Source organism: Symphalangus syndactylus, chromosome 12 (genome assembly GCF_028878055.3).
Source record: "Symphalangus syndactylus isolate Jambi chromosome 12, NHGRI_mSymSyn1-v2.1_pri, whole genome shotgun sequence".
Classification (NCBI taxonomy): Eukaryota; Metazoa; Chordata; class Mammalia; order Primates; family Hylobatidae; genus Symphalangus; species Symphalangus syndactylus.
This window is the reverse complement of record NC_072441.2, coordinates 84,445,386-84,457,128: the sequence shown is the minus strand read 5'-3', so window position 1 is coordinate 84,457,128 and position 11,743 is coordinate 84,445,386.

The following is an 11,743-nucleotide window of genomic DNA, read 5'->3' as shown; positions in this document are numbered from 1 at the left end:
GCCCAAGAAGTCAAGGCTCCAGTGAGCTGTGATTGTGCTGCTGCACTCCAGCCTGGGTGACAAAGTGAGACCCTGTCTCAAAAGAAAAAAAAATTATATATAGAAGGTTAAGGGATAACTGATGATGGAATTATCAATAATATATGACCTGGGAACGGGGAGGATTGCATTCTTCCATTGCCCATCCTTAGACCATTGGGTATCTGAGATCTCTTCCCCCACTTCCCCATAGGTCAGGTGTGGTAGAGGAAACTATGAACTGTAAGATTATTGCCTCCATCCTCTGATCTTTTGGCAAGATTGCCCTCCCCTTACCTTAGGTTAAAAAGCAAAACAAGGCTGGGCACAGTGGCTTACGCCTATAATCCCAGCACTTTGAGAGGCTGAGGTGGGTGGATCACGAGGTAGGAGTTCAAGACCAGCCTGGCCAAGATGGTGAAACCCTGTGTCTACTAGAAACACAAAAATTAGCCAGGCATGGTGGCAGGCGCCTGTAATCCCAGCTACTCAGGAGGCTGAGGCAGTAGAATCGCTGGTACCGGGGAGGCAGAGGTTGCAGTGAGCTGAGATTGTGCCATGCACTCTAGCCTGGGGGCAACAGAGCAAGACTCCGTCTCAAAAAAAAAAGAAAAAAAAAGTAAAAAAAAAATTCTTGCGGTCAGGTTTTATGCAAGTGAAGTTTGGTAGTTATTAATCTTAAGCTCAGACTAAACCTGGCATTATCACTAATCATGTAAGTTTGAGGAAGTCTTTTCACACCTATGGTTTTATCTTTTGTACAGTGAAGTTATGGACTACAGTTCTGTGGAACATGAATAAGCCAAGAGTGGGAGGTTCCACTTTGATAATGGTAGACTAGATGCCTGAGACCAATACTCTCACTAGAAATTTTAAAATCTGGGAAAAATACATAAAAAATCTAAAAAGCATCAAAGAGTGAATAAGACTGACTGGGAACCCAGAGGGGAAAGAAACTAAAGACTGGCTGCCTTTGACCTGGAGGCCAATTAGGAAAAGGTTGCTGAGAGGCTGAGCTGTGGTTTTTTGTTTGTTTGTTTTTCGTTTTTTTTTTTTTCTTTTTTTTTTTTTTGAGATGGAGTTTCACTCTTGTCACCCAGGCTAGAGTGCAGTGGTGCAATCTCGGCTCACTGCAACCTCCCCCTCCCAGGTTCAAGTGATTCTCCTGCCTCAGCCTCCCGAGTAGCTGGGATTACAGGTGCCCACCACCACACCCAGCTAATTTTTTGTGTTTTTAGTAGAGACAGGATTTCACTATGTTGGCCAGGCTGGTCTCAAACTCCTGACCTCAGGCGATCCACCTGCCTCAGCCTCCCAAAGTGCTGGGGTTACAGGCGTGAGCCACCGTGCCCAGCTGATTTTTGTATTTTTAATAGAGATGGGGTTTCACCTTGTTGGCCAGGCTGGTCTCGAACTTCTGACCTCAGGTGATCTGACAGCCTCGGCCTCCCAAAGTGCTGGGATTACAGGTGTGAGCCGTTGTGCCCAGCCCATGCCCAGCTAATTTTTGTATTTTTTTGTAGAGACGGGATTTCACCATGTTGCCCAGACTGGTCTCAAACTCCTGGGCTCAAGCAAGGAAGGAAGGAGCAAGCAAACGGGATGTTCAGAGAGATAAAGTGGGGTAGGGATTGAATACATCTAGCAAAAAAAAAAAAAAAACTGGAATCATCAGGCTCACACATGCCATTCACAAAAATAAAATGTGCTTTATTTCTAAGCAGAAGGATTATACTCTCTGCTCTTCTGGCTTCTGCCCAGAGCTTTCCTTGGAGCCCCATAGAGATCTGGACCATCACCCATTAGTGAAGCTCACAGCTGAGTCAGTCTCACCCGGGCTCCTCCTTGCTCCAGAGTCGGATGCCTTGTTTTCCTCCACTGACTTCTGCTTCCTGTGGCAGCAGCTACATAAGTATTGGCAAAACATGGACAGACTCCAGCCAGCCAACTTGGTTTCATTGGTGGATAAGCTCAAGCTACTTTCCAAGATGCTCAGGTGCTCCTTGTGCCTCACTTGGCAGATTCTTGAGTCCGGGCATTGCCTCTGTCCTGTCCTAGGTGATTGCACAGAGGTAGGGGGCCCCTCTGCCTGGTCCTCCTCCTCTTCCTCATCCTCCTTGTCCTCCTTGTCCTCCTTGTCCTCCTTGTCTTCCTCTTTCACCTCATTTTTCCTCATCTGGAGAATGCAAACCCTGTTCTGCTTCCACCTCTTCGTCTGAACAAGGCTGGGATCTTCTTCCTTTGGGGAATCCAAGAGCAAGGAATGAAGCATGCTCGCCACCGACCCATCCTGTTACATATGGGACTTTGCGTCTGTCGTTGGGGGGGAGGCGAAGTACCGCAGAGAAGCATGGAGATCAGAGAGCAAACCTAAACCAATCGCCCATCTGTCTGTGAGAACCGAGCAGACAGCAGAGGTTAAAAAACACTGTCCTGGCCCAGAAGACACGTTCACTTAAAATACTAAAGACAAGCTACAAAGCAGTATCTGCAAAGGATACACAGGCATATCCTGAATGCACTAAATGTTCATTCTTTTTTTTTTTTTTTCTGAGATGGAGTTTCACTCTTGTTGCCCAGGCTGGAGTGCGGTGGTGTGATCTCTGCTTACTGCAACCTCCACCTCCTGGGTTCAAGTGATTCTCCTGCCTCGCCCTCCCAAGTAGCTGGGATTACAGGCGTGAGCCACTGCGCCTGGCCAAATGCTCATTCTTTTCAAAGGGTTGTAATGCAAATGTTTAGGTTAAATAAAGACTCATTTTGGCCGGGCGCGGTGGCTCACGCCTGTAATCCCAGCACTTTGGGAGGCCAAGGCAGGGGGATCATGAGGTCAGGAGTTCAAGACCAGCCTGCCCAATATGGTGAAATGCCCATCTCTACTAAAAATACAAAAACTAGCTAGGCATGGTGGCACATGCCTGTAATCCCAGCTATTCAGGAGATTGAGGCAGGAGAGTCGCTGGGCTGCAGAGCAAGACTCCATCACAAAAAAAAAACAACTCATTTTGGAAGGCAAATAATCGCCCATTAATTTATCTGCTCTAGAAATCCTGCTTGTTCATATTTGAAGGTGATAGATACGTTTGTTATCTTCATTGTGGTGATGATTTCATGAGTATATATATATGTCAAAACTTATCAAATTGTACACTTTAAATATGTACAGTTTATTGTGTGTCAGAGCTCAATAGCAAAAAACAGCTAGCATTTAAACCCTCCCCCAAACAGACAATTAAGAAGTTCCTCCATCCTGGCTAACACTGCGAAACCCCGTCTCTACTAAAAATACAAAACAAAAAAAATTAGCCAGGCGTGGTGGCATGCGCCGGTAGTCCCAGCTACTTGGGAGGCTGAGGCAGGAGAATTGCTTGAACCCGGGAGGCGGAGGTTGCAGTGAGCTGAGATCGTGCCACTGCGTTCCAACCTGGGTAACAGAGCGAGACTCCATCTCAAAAAAAAAAAAAAAAGAAAAGAAAAAAAAGAAGTTCCTATACCAAGTGCATTTAAGAGCATATAAATATTGAAAGGATATTATGAAGGACTGATAAGAATCGAGTGGCTAACTGGGAGGTGGTTCTTTTGTGTGTGAACTCTTGAGCCAAACTGAGCTCAAATTCTAGCATCTTTGGTTTCTACTTATGCGGTCTTGGGAGAGTTATTCAACCTGCCTGTGCCTGAGTTTGTTCATCTGAAAAATGGGGATAATAGTAGTATCTGCCACCGGGCGCAGTGGCTCACGCCTGTAATCCCAGCACTTTGGGAGGCTGAGGCAGGCGGATCACAAGGTCAGGAGATCGAGACCATCCTGCCTAACACGGTGAAACCCCATCTCTACTAAAAATACGAAAAATTAGCCGGGCGTGCTGGTGGGTGCCTGTAGTCCCAGCTACACAGGAGGCTGAGGCAGGAGAATGGCGTGAGCCCAAGAGTCGGAGCTTGCAGTGAGCCGAGATCACACCACTGCACTCCAGCCTAGGCGACAGGGCAAGACTCCACCTCAAAAAAAAAAAAATAGTAGTACCTGCCTTAGAGGATTGTTATGATATTTAAATGAGATGTAAATTCTTACAAAACAGCATGTGGTAAGTACTCAATAAATGTAAGCTATGATTACTATTATTGTTGATATTACTATTATTATTGGTGGTGGTATTTTTTTTTTTCTGAAAGTGGTAATTCTGTTTTGTTTTGAGGCAGGATCTCCCTCTGTCACCCAGGTTGGAGTGCAGTGAGGCATTCACAGCTCACTGAAGCCTCAACCTCCCAGGCTCAAGCAATCCATCCAACTCAGCCTCCAAAACTGCTGGGATTACAGGCGTGAGCTACCGAGTCCAGCCTCAAAGCAAATTTGAGCCAAGTTTTAGTAAAGATACGAATCAAAAGCATGTAGAGAATGCACGGGAGGTTGCCACAGTATGTCTTAGTGAGCTAAAGTGCTCAAATGGTGGTAGAACAGGGGTGCAAGACCTGAGGGATGGGAGGGATGCAGGGTGGGGCACTTACACTGGTCAGCTCCTGACTCCCTTGGTAGCCCAAGTCATCAATAAAGCTGTTGATGGATGTCAAGGATACAGCAAATTTGTTAAAGGAGCGATTTTCTTCCCCTGAAGCCCCCCAAGCTTCTTTGATCTCCTAAGGGAGAGGTGGAGAGTCCAATTAAGAGTGGAACAGCCCATAGCTGGGCGTGATGGTATGCGCCTCTAATCTTAGCTACTCAGGAGGAGTTAGGAGAATCAATCAAACCCAGGAGGTGGAAGCTGCAGTGAACCAAGATCACGCCACTGCACTCCAGCCTGGGCGACAGCACGAGACTCTGTCTCAAAAAAAAAAAAAAAAAAAAAAAAAAAGAATGGAGCAGCCCATATCCTGAGAGTGACACTGTAAAATAAATAAACACCAAGCAGAACTTCAGGAATCACCCTGCCCTTGCTCCTGGCTGTGTCCCATACCCTGCCTGCTTTGAGAGTCAATAAAGACCCATTCTCTTTCCTTTTTTTTTTTTCTTTTTTCTTTTTTTTGAGACGGAGTCTTGCTCTGTCGCCCAGGCTAGAGTGCAGTGGCACTATCTTGGCTCTCTGCAAGCTCCGCCTCCCGGGTTCACGCCATTCTCCTGCCTCAGCCTCCTGAGTAGCTGGGACTATAGGCGCCCGCCACCACGCCCGGCTAATGTTTTGTATTTTTAGTAGAGACGGGGTTTCACTGTGTTAGCCAGGATGGTCTCAATCTCCTGACCTCATGATCTGCCCGCCTCGGCCTCCCAAAGTGCTGGGATTACAGGCGTGAGCCACTGCGCCCGGCCTGGACCCATTCTCTTTCTTCTTCATTATCATAGAGCTCTGTGATCACTAATGCCATGAGACTGGCATGTCCCCCTCCCTCCCTCACCACACATTCACAGTTCTTTACTCCCCGAGTCCTCACAGAAGTGGTTGTCATAGCAACAGGAGAGTGGGGTCCTGGGCCCATGGGTTCAGGGATGGCTCCTCTGAAGGATGTGAGAGGTCACATGTGCACATGCATGTACACACACACGCATGCACACACACAGATGCACATGCACACACACTTGCACGTACACACACACGCGTACACACTCCTTCCTCACTCTTCAGCAAGAGGAGGCTGGGCCTGCTCAACCCCTCCCCCAGCTCCCACCCGGGCTAATAGAAAGGGAGAAGAGGAGACGGTGGTCAAATTCTGAAAATGGGATGAAACCTCAAAAGACATCAAGACAGCAGATATAGATTCCAGAATCCACCTTGGAATTTGCGTGTGTTGGGGAGAAATTTGACAAGAAGCAGAAAATAGTCCTCCATCCACTTTCAACTTGGTGTGGCCAGGTCTGTCCAAGATTTTCAAGTGATCCCAGGACTTAGAAAGGACCCTTCATAGTCTGTTTCAGGAGCTCGAGCTCTTTCTGAGCCTTCTCTGCTCCTCTTTCTGCTCATCCTCTCAGTAGCCAAAGTTCTTCTATCTACCATGCATTTCTCGTTTTTCTCCATGCTGTCTCTAGGGGAGAAGCTCATTTGGTTTAGTCTAAACTTTATTGGTCAAATACAATGCTGTAATATGCAATTCTTGGTTGGATTCTTGTTTTCTTTTGAAAGTCATAAAGAAGCTGGGCACGGTGGCTCATGCCTGTCATCCCAGTACTTTGGGAGGCTTAGGTGGGCAGATCACGTGAGGTCAGGAGTTCGAGACCAGCCTGGTCAACATGGTGAAATCCCCGTCTCTACAAAAAAATACAAAAATTGGCCGGGGGTGGTGGTAGGCTCCTGTAATCCCAGCTACTTGGGAGGCTGAGGCAGGAGAACCACTTGAACCCAGGAGGTGGAGGTTGCAGTGAGCTGAGATGGCGCCACTGCACTGCAGCCTGGGCAACAAGAGCAAAACTCTGTCTAAAAAAAGAAAAAGGGGTGGTGTGCGGTGGCTCACGCCTGTAATCCCACCACTTCGGGAGGCCGAGGCTGGCGGATCATGAGGTCAGGATATCGAGACCATCCTGGCTAACACAATGAAACCCCGTCTCTACTAAAAATACAAAAAAATTAGCTGGGTGTGGTGGTGGGCACCTGTAGTCCCAGCTACTCGGGAGGCTGAGGCAGGAGAATGGTGTGAACTCGGGAGGTGGAGGTTGCAGTGAGGCGAGATCGTGCCACTGCACTCCAGCCTGGGGGACAGAGCGTGAGACTCTGTCTCAAAAAAAAAAAGTATATATGAATGTGTATACAACCAGCCCTCTGTATTTGTGAGTTCCACATCCATAGATTAAACTAACTGCAGATTGGAAGTTATTATTATTATTTTTGAGACGAAGTCCCGCTCCGTTGTCCAAGTTGGAGTACAGTGGCAAGATCTCGGCTCACTGCAACCTCTGCCTCCCAAGTTCAAACCATTCTCTTGCCTCAGCCTCCCAAGTAGCTGGGATTACAGGTGCACACAACCATGCCCGGCTAATTTTTTTTTTTTTTTTGAGATGGAGTCTCGCTCTGTCACCCAGGCTGGAGTGCAGTGGCGCAATCTCAGCTCACTGCAAGCTCCGCCTCCCGGGTTCACGCCATTCTCCTGCCTCAGCCTCTCCGAGTAGCTGGGACTACAGGCGCCCGCCACCACGCCCGGCTAATTTTTTTGTATTTTTAGTAGAGACGGGATTTCACCATGTTGGCCAGGCTGGTCTCTAACTCCTGACCTCGTGATCCGCCCGCCTCGGCCTCCCAAAGTGCTGGGATTACAAGCGTGAGCCACCGCGCCCGGCCTGGTGTTATGTATATTTAATCACAATAAGAAATTGGCCAGGGCCGGGCACAGTGGCTCACGCCTGTAATCCCAGCACTTTGGGAGACCGAGGTGGGTGGATCACTTGAGGTCAGGAGTTACAGACCAGCCTGGCCAACATGGTGAAATCCCGTCTCTACTAAAAATACAAAAATTAGCCAGGCATGGTGGCATGTGCCTGTTGCCTGTAATCCCAGCTACTGGGGAGGCTGAGGCAGGAGAATCTCTTGAACCCGGGAGGCAACGTTTGCAGTGAGTGGAGATGGCGCATTGCACTCTAGCTTGAGTGAGACTCAGTCTCAAAAAAAAAAAAAAAAAAAAAAACATTGGCCAGGCACAGTGGTTCATGCCTGTAATTCCAGCACTTTGGGAGGCCGAGGCAGGAGGACTGCTTGAGCCCAGGAGTTCAAGATCAGCCCGGGCAACAGATGAGACCTCGTCTCTACAAAAAATTTAAAAATTAGTTGGGCGTGGTGGCAAGCGCCTGTGGTCCCAGCTACTCAGGAGGCTGAAGTAGGAGGGTTGCTTTAGCCCAGGAGTTCGGGGCTGGAGTGAGCTGTGATCATGTCACTGCTTTCCAGCCTTGGCCACAGAAGGAGACCTTATCTTAAAAACAAAAACATAAAAACAAAACAAAAAATAAAACACAATAAAAAAATCAATGTAGGCTGGGCGCGGTGGCTCACACCTGTAATCCCAGCACTTTGGGAGGCCAAGGAGGGAGTATTGCTTGAGTCCAGGAGTTCAAGACCAGCCTGGCCAACATAACAAGACACCATCTCTACAAAAAACAAAAAAATTAGGCATGATGGGGCATGCCTTTACTCCCAGCTACTAGGGAGAAAGGATTGCTTGAGCCCAGGATGTCCAGGCTTATTGAGTCACTTCACTCAGGCCTGGGTGACACAGTGAGACCCTGTCTAAAAAAAAAAAAGAAAAAAAAAAGGCATGAAACCTGTTATACCATCCTAGGGGCACAACTGACACCACAGGTGGCCTCACACTGGCTCTGTACACCTCCAATCCTGGCACACAATTCCTGCTCATCTAACAAAGTCCTACTCAATCTCTTGGTTTGGAGTCCCCTTGAGGATGGCAGGAGGCATTGGTATTCTTTTGGAGCTCTTTCAACAGAAACACTTCCTTCAGCAATTGACTCAAAATCTCTCTACTCTAGTCAGAATGAATTCCAGCCGGGCGCGGTGGCTCACGCCTGTAATCCCAGCACTTTGGGAGGCCGAGGTGGGCGGATCACAAGGTCAGGAGATCGAGACCATCCTGGCTAACACGGTGAAACCCCGTCTCTACTAAAAATACAAAAAATTAGCCGGGCGAGGTGGCAGGCGCCTGTAGTCCCAGCTACGCGGGAGGCTGAGGCAGGAGAATGGCGTGAACCCTGGGGGGCGGAGCCTGCAGTGAGCCGAGATCGCGCCACTGCACTCCAGCCTGGGTGAAAGAGCGAGACTCCGTCTCAAAAAAAAAAAAAAAAAAAAAAGAATGAATTCCAGTAGGGAGATTGAACAGAGATGATGTGTCCTCACCAGCCCATCCCTTGTCTGAGACTTTCTGATCCACAGTGAGATATGTGAGAGTTCCGGGGTGAAATGATCTGTTATCATAGCATTTTCCCAGGTTCTCTCTAGTTCTAGAGAAAAAAAGAAAAAAATCAATCTATACTAAATCCAAGAGATTTTCTTGACAGACTCACTTTGACATAAGTCACTTTGGCGGATGTTTCCCATCGACTATATGGGGGATGTGCCACCCCACCCAGCTAATTTTGTATTTTTAGTAGAGACAAGTTTTCTTCATGTTGGTCAGGCTGGTCTCGAACTCCTGACCACAGGTGATCCGCCTGCCTCGGCCTCCCAAAGTGCTGGGATCACAAGCATAAGCCACCGCACCCAGCCCATGTGTTTTGTTTTGAGACAGGTTGTTGCTCTGTCACCAGGCTGGAGAGTAGTGGTGCAATCACAGCTCCCTGCAGCCTCAAACTCTTGGGCTCAAGTGATGCTTTCACCTCAGCCTCCTGACTAAGCTGGGGTTACAGGCACATGGCACCATACCTGGCTGCTTAAAAATTTTTTTTGTAGAGACAGGTCTCGCTTTGTTGCCAAGGTTGGTCTCGAACTCCTGGCTTTAAGCAATCCTTCCAATCCTTCCTTCTAAGGTGCTGGGATTGCAGGTGTGAACCACCTTGCCTGTTTTTTTTTTTTTTTTTTTTTTTTGAGGAGTGCTTGATACCTCATTTGTCTTTTCTTTTTTTTTTTTTTTTTTTTTTTTTTTTGAGACAGAGTCTCCCTTTGTCCCTTTGTCTCCCAGGCTGGAGTGCAGTGGCGCAATCTCGGCTCACTGCAAGCTCCGCCTCCCGGGTTCACGCCATTCTCCTGCCTCAGCCTGTCCGAGTAGCTGGGACTACAGGCGCCCGCCACCACCCCCGGCTAATTTTTTTGTATTTTTAGTAGAGACGGGGTTTCACCGTCGTCTCGATCTCCTGACCTTGTGATCCACCCGCCTCGGCCTCCCAAAGTGCTGGGATTACAAGCGTGAGCCACCGCGCCCTGCCCTCATTTGTCTTTTCATTATGGTTAGGACTATAGGTCATCCTCCTTGAGGGCAGGCACCATATCCTATTTTGTATCTCTCTTTTTTTTTTGAGATGGAGTCTCACTCTGTCACCCTGGCTGGAGTGAAGTGGCACGATCTTGGCTCACTGCAACCTCCACCTCTCAGGTTCCAGTGATTCTCCTGCTTCAGCCTCCCGAGTAGCTGGGATTACAAGGGTGTGCCACCATGCCTGGCTAATTTTTGTATTTTTAGTAGAGACGGGGTTTCACCATGTTGGTCAGGCTGGTCTCGAACTCCTGACCTCGTGATCCACCCACCTCGGCTTTCCAAAGTGCTGGGATTACAGGCATGAGCCACCGCACCTGGCCCTATTTTGTATCTCTTATAGTGACTATCACAGTGCTTGACACGTAATAGGTGCTCAAAAAATGAATGCTAAATGTACTAATGAAAGAACAAGTGACTCGGATGGGATAGAGGCAGGAAAAGGGTCAGTGTATAAGTGGGCAACCCAAAGATGAAGACATTTCTCTTCTGGACCTAGAAGTGGCTACATTGTAAGGTGTCCAAACAGTGTGTGCTAAAGATACATTGCTTTTGGGTGCAGCAGAGTCTGAGAAACAAGAACACCCACACTTTCCATCTTTCCAGTCCTGGAGAAATGGTTATAGAAAGCAATATTTGAGCAAACAAGGTGGCTCATGCCTGTAATCCCAACACTTTGGGAGGCAGAGATGGGTGGATCACTTGAGCCCAGGAGTTAGAGACCAGCCTGAGCAAAATGGCAAAACTCCATCCCTAAAGTAAAAAAAAAAAAAAAAAAAATTACCGAGGCATGGTAGGATACACCTGTGGTCCCAGCTAATCAAGAGGCTGAAGAGGATCAGCTGGCCCAGGAGGTTAAGAATGCAGTGAGCCATGTTTGTGCCACTGCACTCAGCCTGGGCAAAGGGTGAGACTGTCGAAAAAGAAAAAAAAGGAAAGAAAGAAAAAGGAAGGAAGGAAGGAAGGAATAAAAATTTCTCCAATTGGCTGGGTGTGGTGGCTCACACCTGTAATCCCAGCACTTTGGGAGGCTGAGGCGGGCAGACCACAAGGTCAGGAGATCAAGACCATCCTGCCAACACAGTGAAACCCTGTCTCTACTGAAAATATAAATAAATTAGCTGGGTGTGCTGGCATGTGCCTGTAGTCCTAGCTACTTGGTAGGCTGAGGCAGGAGAATCGCTTGAACCTGGGAGGCAGAGGTTGCAGTGAGCTGAGATAGTGCCACTGCACTCCAGCCTGGGCAACACAGTGAGACTCTGTCTCAAAAAAAAAAAATTTCTCCAATGAGCAGACGTTTCTTGAGCACTTTCTTTGCCGTTGAAAAAGTGTACATTGCAGGAATGGACCTAATCATTAAGGTACATTTTTCTTTTTCTTTTTTTTTTTAAGACGGAGTCTTGCTCTGGCACCAGGCTGGAGTGCAGTGGTGCGATCTGGGTTCACTGCAACCCCTGCCTCCTGGGTTCAAGTGACTCTCCAGCCTCAGCCTCCTGAGTAGCTGGGATTACAGGCATACGCCACCACACCCAGCTAATTTTTGTATTTTTAGTAGAGACGGGGTTTCACCATGTTGGCCAGGATGGTCTCCATCTCCTGACCTTGTGATCCACCCGCCTCGGCCTCCCAAAGTGCTGGGATTACAGGCATGAGCCACTGTGCCCGGCCTAAGGTACGTTTTTCAAGCCAGAAACAATTAGAGGAAAACAAATAAACTGTTGTTCTGTAAAAGAGCAATCAAAGCCAAGGAGGGCTTCCCAGAGAGGACGAGACCAGAACAGGGTCCTGAAGGACTGGCTGGATTTGGATAGGAAAGAGGGGCAGTAGGACATTTCAA